At 36.7% G+C, this 10,088-nt stretch overlaps 1 protein-coding gene across 1 annotated transcript in view; it reads right to left on the bottom strand.

Annotated features, from left to right (window-relative positions):
- gmds (GDP-mannose 4,6-dehydratase) overlaps positions 1-10,088 on the bottom strand; it is a 479,963-nt gene that overhangs the window by 54,175 nt on the left and 415,700 nt on the right. The gene's annotated exons all lie outside the window — the stretch shown is intronic.

Here is a 10,088-nt window from a genome sequence, read left to right as displayed (position 1 = left end):
ATGTTCCGTGCCTCTATTGTTGAGGCAGCTGACCGGAGCTGTGGCCGTAAGGTGGTCGGTGCCTGTCGTGGCGGCAATCCCCGAAAACCGTTGGTGGACACTGGCGGTGAGGGATGCTGTCAAGCTGAAGAAGGGGTTCTACCAGTCCCTTTTGTCCTGTGGGACTCTGGAGGCAGCTAATAGGTACCGGCAGGCCAAGCGGAATGCGGCTTTGGTGGTTGCTGAGGCAAAAACTCGGCCATGGGAGGAGTTTGGGGAGGCCATGGAGAATGACTTTCGGACGGCTTCGATGAGATTCTGGTCCACCGTCCGGCATCTCAGGAGGGGGAAGCAGTGCAGTGTCAACACTGTATATGGTGGGGATGGTGTGCTGCTGACCTCGACTCGGGACGTTGTGGGTCGGTGGGGGGAGTACTTCGAAGACCTCCTCAATCCCACTAAAATGCCTTCCAATGAGGAAGCAGAGCCTGGGGACTCGGAGGTGGGCTCCCCCATCTCTGGGACTGAGGTCACCGAGGTGGTCAAAAAACTCCTTGGTGGCAGGGCCCCGGGGGTGGATGAGATACGCCCGGAGTTCCTCAAGGCTCTGGATGTTGTAGGGCTGTCTTGGTTGACACATCTCTGCAACATTGCATGGACATCAGGGACAGTGCCTCTGGATTGGCAGGCCGGGGTGGTGGTCCCCCTCTTTAAGAAGGGGGGCCGGAGTGTGTTTTCCAACTACAGAGGGATCACACTCCTCAGCCTCCCTGGAAAAGTCTATTCGGGGGTTCTGGAGAGGAGGGTCCGTCGGATAGTCGAACCTCGTATTCAGGAGGAACAGTGTGGTTTTCATCCTGGTCACGGAACAGTGGACCAGCTCTACACCCTTAGCATGTCCTAGAGGGTGCATGGGAGTTCGCCCAACCAGTCTACATGTGTTTTGTGGACTTGGAAAAGGCGTTCGACTGTGTCCCTCGGGGAATCCTGTGTGCTCCGGGAGTATGGGGTACCCGACCCCCTGATAAGGGCTGTTCGGTCCCTGTACAACCGGTGTCAGAGCTTGGTCCGCATTGCCGGAAGTAAGTCGAACCCGTTTCCAGTAAGAGTTGGACTCCGCCAGGGCTGCCCTTTTTCACTGATTCTGTTCATAACTTTTATGGACAGAATTTCTAGGGTGTTGAGGGGGTCCGGTTTGGTGGACTCAGGATTGGGTCACTGCTTTTTGCAGATGATGTTGTCCTGTTTGCTTCATCAGGCCGTGATCTTCAGCTCTCTCTGGATCGGTTCGCAGCCAAGTGTGAAGCGGCTGGGATGGGAATCAGCACCTCCAAATCCGAGACTGTGGTCCTCAGCCGGTGGAGTGCCCTCTCAGGGTTGGGAGCGAGATCCTGCCCCAAGTGGAGGAGTTCAAGTATCTCAGGGTCTTGTTCACGAGTGAGGGAAGAATGGAGCATGAGATCGACAGGCGGATCGGTGCGGCGTCCGCAGTGATGCAGGATGCAAGGCGAAGCTCTCAATTTACCAGTCGATCTATGTTCCTACCCTCACCTATGGTCATGATCTATGGATAGTGACCAAAAGAATGAGATCGCGAATACAAGCGGCTGAAATGAGTTTTCTCCGCAGGGTGTCTGGGCTGTCCCTTAAAGATAGGGTGAGAAGCTCAGTCATCCAGGAGGGGCTCAGAGTAGCGCCGCTGCTCCTCCGCATCGAGAGGAGTCAGATGAGGTGGCTCGGGCATCTGATCAGATTGCCTCCTGGACATCTCCCTAGTGAGGTGTTCCGGGCACGTCCAACCGGAAGGAGGCCCCGGGGAAGAACCAGGACACGCTGGAGGGACTATGTCTCCCGGCTGGCCTGGGAACACCTCGGGATTCTCCCGGAAGAGCTAGAAGAAGTGGCCGGGGAGAGGGAAGTCTGGGCATCTCTGCTCAAGCTGCTGCCCCCGCGACCTGACCTCAGATAAGCAGAAGAGGATGGATGGATGGATGGATGGATATATATATATATTAATGCAGTGCATTGTTGAATGATCAAAGGTATATTACCTGTATTTTTAAGGGTACGATGTATCTGAGTAGCCTGGAATTTTACTTTTGTCATTTGTCGGCTTTCATTAGCTGATTATATTTTTCCATTTATTTATTTACATTTAGCTTTACAATTTTAACCCATTCATTCATTTTTCAAAATTGCCTTGTCTGATTAAGGATCTTGCAGGTTGATGTGAATATTTAAAGTTAACCAAACACAGATGAAAAAAAAAAATTCTTGTTATGCTTGTGTACAATAAAATCTTTAAGGAAGAAGCCCAAGCAAGAAATGCAGAGGCAAATTCTTCCATATAGTAATAACTGTTTTATATATAATCTCCCTAAATAGAAAGAGATTTATTATACAGTGTTATTTTATGTTCAGAAAATAATAAGGGCAGAAATGAAACAGCAAAAACATACCTGCATGTATTAGGCAGAAGAAAAAAATTGTAAGGACATTTTATAAACACAAACACAAATCTGTACCGATAAAATGCAACATAAGTGCATTGTTTTAAATGTTAACTATTAAAAAAAACTAATTTAAATTCCCAAATATATACTTATCTATATCAACAGAAAAACAATAATAATAACGGTAAACTCTTTTAAGAAATACATTTTAATCACACAGCAATAAGTCTGTCTATCAATACTCAAGGACAGTGGCTGCTGATTTACCAAAGCATACAGCATATAATCTTCCACAAAAGATGTATAATTTAAAACAAACACCAAAGTTGGCCTTTATCATTAGGGTACACCACTAAACTATGCAGTCTTCCAAAAACAATGCCACCTTAACACTACTTGTCAAAAGAAAATTGCAGTGTTGAGCTGCAGGGGATATTTTTAGCCTAAAAGTTCTAAAAAAAATCTACATATTAGAAAAACAAAACAAAGTAATCTTCTTTTTAGACATTTTCATTTATGTTTTGGCTGCTACTTTGCCATTCTTGTTTGAAACCAATTTAATGATTTAAGACACACATTAAGAAGTGAAACTAAGCATGACTTGCTTTTAGTACTCTCTATTTGCTTTCATCATATATTTCAGAAATATGAAACAATTCTATTTACTGTTGCATCTGTGTACCAATCTAGCTTTAATATTCATGCATAGCTAAGCTAAAATCTTAACTTCTTCAACAAAATTATATTGAAATAAATTATATAACAATTATTATTTTCTATTTATTGAGTACAGGTTATAGATGGGGAAAAAATGTCACAACACATTTTGTCATATAGTATGCAGAATGCAAACTTTTGTTCATTCCAGAAAATTCACATTTAAGAAACCTCATTATATAAATAAAAAAAACAATAAAATGTTGCTCTTCTGGAAAAATTATAACATTTAATTAGTTGCATACAAAAGTACATTAGGCTCCATATAACATCATCAGGGAAAGGCCAGCACCAATCTAGGAAAACATTCTAATATGCTGCAAACATATTCAGGGTCAAATCCTAGGCCTGCTCACTGCCTATACAGTGTTATTGAGGGATTATTTCACTGTCCTCTAGTTTACCTTCAACATCCAAAAGTATTTTTAGATTAATTTTTAAGTACATTAGCCTATGTTAGAGTGGAAGTGGGTATGAATGGTCACTACAATGGAATGGCTTTCCAACTGTGAGTGTCTCCTGCACTTCATGACCCTAAATTTTATCAAGCATAATAAAGAAAGTAATTATTTTGTTTGGAAAATGGTAAATTTACTAATTTGTTTATCACTATTTGCCTTACCCACTTAGTCAAGTGCAAAAAACTTAAAATATGCTGTTAATTATTGTATAATTTGTATTGTGTAGTATTATAAAGTACTGAGTAAAAAAGGTCTAAAATCAGTTATCTCTGGGTTCTCAAAACAACTCTTTAATAACTTAATTTTCATCAGCTAGTGTCTTTAACAGGAATTATAGATGACATCAACACATTGTCAAAACAACACTGAGCTCATATTGTAATACTGAATAACCTATTTTTTATAAACAGCTTCAGATGCAGCTGTAACTGATGAGACCACCATGTGCTAAAAATCTGAGTGTATCTGGGTATATTTTACCTTAATGTGAACATCCCACTAACCACCACATTTAAAGTTCCTAAAACTTACAAAATTTTCTAAGTGTAAATTTATTGTTTAAAAAGTATTTCACTTTGACCCAGCATCCAGTAAATAACAAAGCTGAAACTGATCTAATGGTGATTGTGATCATGTTACATAGCTTTCATTCATAAAAAATAAGTTGAGGTGTGAAGTATGACTCACTGATAGCTTTTGCCATGAACCCTCTAAGTCAGGGATTAAACAATTCTTTAGATGAAAGGACTCAAGTTGTACTATTTATGTTTTTAATATTACATTCTTAATGTATTGTATTCCTTTGTTGTGTCATATTAAATTGACCCTTAGTGCAGTATAAAGGTTTAACAGTCATTTACTGTGTGGATAAAAAAGGCAACTAGTCTCTGGCAGGAACCAAACCTGGGCAGCAATCCTTCCTAGAAAGAATTATTTCAGCTGTTCCTGTATCTCAACTTGAAGTGTTTAGTTATTTATATTTCTACAGTGCCTATAAAAAGTATTCACCCTCTTGGAAGTTTTCACATTTGATTGTTATACAACATTGAACCACATTGGATTTCACTTGACACGGATCAACAGAAAAAAAATCTTTACTGTTAAAGTGAAAACAGATCCTTTCAAAGTGGTTTAAATTAATTACATATAATTTTCTCTTTGCAGCTTTCCCATAAGTTTGTGAAGCACCCAGGCAACTACTGTATGAACAGTCTTGTAAATCTTATCAACTGTAGCTTGTAGCACCTTCAGTTATTAGTAGAGTTATTAGCCTTACTCATTAATCTTCTTTTTGAATGATCACTTTGTTTTTATAGGCAGCCTGCTCTAAGTAGATTTATAGTTATGCTATACTCTTTCCAATTGATTTAACTGGGCTCCAAAGGATATTCAGTGAGTTGTGTATATAAAAACAATTGACTATACCAGTGATGATTTAGGTGTGTCATATTAAAAGGGATGAATATTTATGTGATCAGTTATTGTTTGTTTCCTATTATTTGTAATTCATATACACCATTTTTCTGAGAGTCTCTTGACATTAATGAATCTTTTTCTGTTGATCAGTGTCAAAAAAGTCAACTCAAACCCACTGTAATTCAAGGTTGTGTAACAAGAAAATGTGAAGATGTCTGAGGGAAAGCAAAGGACTGTTTGTCTAAAATACATAATATAAATGTACAAATTAGCAAAAGATGCGTCTCATGAAATCAAATGATACAGGAACCAGATATTATAAGTCTTGCCATTTTCACTTACATTAAATTGTGTTTTTAACTAGACACCATTTAATTCTGCTGCTTTATTTTGGGCTAACAGACTACTGTTTCATATTCTGCACTGCAATTTAAAGCATCAAAGAGTTTAAGAGATGGAGGTAAAGGTGCACCTTCTGAACCCCAAAGTTATTTCTGTGCCACACTGAATTGAGACTGTTTCAATAAACTAGCACCTGTTTTTTTTCTTAATGTTGGGGAAAAAACTTTAACAGCCTTACTCTAAATGATTTCAAATGGTAAAAACTGCAACTATTAAATGTCATAATTGATTTGTGCAATATCTTGTCAGGTGTGTTGTTTAATGATAATACACTATATTTGTTGCTAACATTAGGACTACAATGCTGAAATTTTCAGGAATATCACGCTTGAGTTTACTACCATTTGTAAAAAGTCAACGGAATACTAAAACTACATGCCTTCCATGGACTACAGACAATAACAAACAAAGAACACAGCACCACAAATTAAACACATCAGATAAAACTTGATCATACTGACTTAGTCACCACCACCCCCCCAATACTGAATGTGTTGCTATATATTGCCTTTGATTCTTGTAAGTCTAAGCATTATCCTCTGATGAAGACCCCTGATAGGGGTTAAAAGCTCAGGAATAAAACTATTTTATGATACGTGATTCGTTTTTTCTCCCTTTGGGGATCTCCAACTGCAAATATGCAAACCGTATCACAGACCTTCTCTTCCATATATATATATATATATCTTTATTTATTTATATAAGAAACACACAACAGGCATGTTTAAGTAGTTTCCACTATATTGGCCTATAGATTAGTTTTGGAAATAACAGAGGAACTTAATTATCTAGATAACTTTTAAAAAATAACAATGTGACATTTCTTAGCAATTAATGGTGTAACTCAATATGAAATGCAGAAACCTGATGTAAAAAAGTAATAGAAAAACTCAGCATATCCGGTCAAAGCTAAACCTACCTCAAGATAGGTCTAGACATCACTTCATAACCATGAACAATGATTTTATGATTAAGCAATCAAAAAGACATATTTCACATACCGGCATTCCAAAGTAATGTATGATAAAAAAAAGAGCCATGAGATGGAGTATCTATTAGAATTTAGAGGTGAAGTGGTGATAGTACAATGAACCAAGCATATTAGTTAGAAGATAGGAGAGCCCCCTAAAACCTGATGTACACATTTGTATCTCATTGTGAAAAGTTTTTATCCCATTTGAACTTCTGCATTAATGCATATGCTTCTCAGCGTGTTTGTTATTAGATCTGCAACCACACTGTAAAATGAAACAAAAGAATCCTTGAATGAACAAGTAAAATTTACTGCATTTACTCAAGGAATTTGAGTTATATGAACAGTCCTGTGTGAGAAACTAAATCTTCTTGCTTACTTAAACTTTGGCTACACTCCCTTCAGCAGAAGAGGCTATACCCTGATACTTCTTGTAATTATTGACCACTCTGTTTGGCAATGTAATGGAAACTGCACCCTCTCCACCATACACAAACTGCTTGAAATCAATGTTATTTGTGACTTTTTGATTACCAGCTATTTATTTTAGGTTGAGCTACAGTATCTTTGAGGGTTTAAGTTTGAACTTGGAGTAAGTCATTCCAAAACTCCAAAGTTTTCTTTACTCAAACATACATTTGTTTGTGAGTTTTTTTAACTTTGTTTTCACTTGAGCTCACAAACATTTAACTGAACAAACTTTTTTATGCAAAGCAGAATTAATGTTTCCTTTAGTGACATTCAAGACCTGCTGTAGAAAAGCATTTTAGTTCATGCTAATACCACCAGCATGCTTGTCCATCAGCCAGAAAGATCCAGAATTCATAATGATACAATGCAAAAGGAACATGGAGATTGAGAGGGTGCTGTGGGGAGGTTATTCTTAGCTTATAAAGTTTTTATGGTTTAATGTTGGTTAACACCAGTTTGTATTGGTAATAATTTAATAAATGATCTGATCACAAAACTAATACAATGCAAATAAAACGACAATTTTAAAGGAACAGGTCTTTGAATTGAAAATAAATAAATCAATAAAAGTTGATTCATGTCAATCATTGGTAATGACAAATTACAGAAAGACTAGACTCCACAACAAGAAGAAAGCAAACATTTACTTAAGCTTCATGTTTTACATTAGGTATAATGTATGGATCATTCTGAAGCCTGTATATACTGTATGTAATAAGATACTGCTGTTATTTTTTTTTTTTTTTTTTGAGTTTTTAGCAGTCATGACCATGGTTACTATTGTAAATAAGAACTAAAATGAAGACAAAAACTATTAATAAAAAAAAAAAGTAACAAAACCAAGAAAAAAAAACTAAAAGTAACCTGAATTAGTACAGTAGCCGATAATAAAAATTAAAATAACATAAAACATTACAAAAAATAATTTCTCACAGATGCTGTTATAGGAATAATTATGTGTTCTTTGTTTTTCAAAGAAATATTACTGCTGATATGCTGGCCAATCAAATCCTCTTTACCTCTTTGCCATTATTCTTTAGATAACTTCACTAGTCCAAGCACAAAGCCTTCCCTGAGTTTATAAGTCTCTAATGAACAGTGGCTAGTGATGGAGGTAGGCTGTTTAAACAATGTTTATGGCAGCAAGAGAGCTGAATAAGGGCTATCAGAGTGTAAAGCATGCAAATAAGAAAGCAATTCATTGTGCACTAATAGTGAGTCATTTAGAAATTGATGAAGACCATATAACAGATTCATAAACCTTAAAATTCCCCTTGAGTCATCACGAATTAGCCAACAATCTATTTCTGGGCAAAGAAAAAGAAATGTTAAAAAAGAACCAAGAGAGCACACATTCAAGTTCAAGTCCACATAATGCAAGACAGTAAACACTACCAGATTTACAAACTTTAGCAATTTGGGGAACAAACTCAATCAAACATAGAAAACACAAAGAACCTGAAGTTAATTTGTCCAGTGAAACTGGCATATCAATTGGCTATGTGGCATGCCACTGTTCAGAAAATTTGCTGTTTCTCTCTATCTCAGATTTAACATGATATGTGCACGTTAGGACTGTAGAAAAATTAACTTTGTACTGGAGAAAGAAGTATTCCTGTTCTTAATATTTTTACAGTATTAGGCTGCTTTTGCCTACTTTATTCCAGTTAAATTTGGATCAGTTTATTCAGCACAGATTATGAAAACATTTAATTTAATATCTCGTTTGATTTTCGCTTATTTTAAACATGATGTTCCTAAACGCTTCTACTAATATTAAACAAATATTATCTTCAAACCCAATAACGCTAATAAAATTCTCTCTGCTTTTGACACAAAGCTACACTACATAATATGTCTTTATCCATACAATAACTGCTAAAACTGAACCTAATATCTATATAAATAAAATAAAAATGCCTTTGTAAAATGAAAACTAAATCAAAACCAGCAAGACGACTAACTAAAACTAAAATGAATTTCCAAGTAAGATCAGAAATAACATAGAAATTAAACTAGTACAAAATGGCAAAGCAACAGTAACCTTGTCCATAACTAAAACCATGATGTATTTGATATATGTTAAATAAAGCTTAAAGTCAAATGGTTTAAAAGCTAGTAAGTAGCATGTCAATGCTCTCAGTGAAAATAATCAGACTGATAAATATGTAGCTAAATATATTTCTTGTTAACCTAATCTTGCCAACATAAGCAATCGTACGTAAATTTTGGTATTTTCAAACTGAACTAAACACAAAAAGCTAAAATATGACTTTAGTATTAATTCCAACTGAGTATCCACAAATTGCTTAAAGGATTTTAACAGACAGCTTCTAGACAGTGCAGTTTACTCTCTGCTTTCTAAAAAGTGACAATCCAATGATTGATAGTAGGCCTGGCAGACACTTACTATAAAGTTATGGTTCCAACCACTAAACAATGAAGTTTAAAAAATTACTGCAGACTGTTATTTTCCTAAAGCTAAGGAGACTGAGTCAAACAAGTATGCTTTTTTGAATCAGCAGGTACATATCAAGCAGAATACATTTCATAGCAAGCAATGTAAAACAGCTGCCACACAGGAAAAGAATGCATAATGTAACTTCTTCTCTTAAGGGACCCATTTTGACAGAGGATGATTTCATTTTAGGGTAATAGGTAGCACAGGAGCTAGTGCTCTGCCTCACAGCTCCAGCCTTCAGTTCAAACCCCAATCCGGGAATTGCCAGTGTGGACCTAACATATTCTCCATGTGTCTGCCTGGATTTCCCTTCAGGTACTAGTTCTCCTTACAACAACAAATTGGTCCTGCATGAGTCTAGCGTCCCAGTTTTTTTCCAACTTTGCTACCAGTGCTGCTACTATACATGCCAGCTAACCATACCTGTAAATCATGATTTGAGTGCCCATTGCTTATACTAAAAATTTGAGGAAATTAACTGTTATTGCCCATTAATTAAAATATTAATAAAAAATACTTTTGTTTAAATTTAGAGCAGTGAGTTATGTGCTGAATTTAAAAATACTGAGGGCAGATTACGCTATCAAAACAAAATAAATTAAAAAAACAAAAGACAGACTATTTCCATGGAAAATGTAAGGGAAAATGCAACTGTAATCATTAAATACTACCCAAAACTATATGATCAGATAACACAGTATTCATCCTGCTGATTCCTTCACCAAAGAACTGGATAGGATAATGCATTTATCATC

This window comes from Erpetoichthys calabaricus, chromosome 6 (assembly GCF_900747795.2).
Source record: "Erpetoichthys calabaricus chromosome 6, fErpCal1.3, whole genome shotgun sequence".
NCBI lineage: Eukaryota > Metazoa > Chordata > Cladistia > Polypteriformes > Polypteridae > Erpetoichthys > Erpetoichthys calabaricus.
Note: the sequence above shows the minus strand (reverse complement) of the source record. Positions and strands in the feature narration are given on the sequence as shown.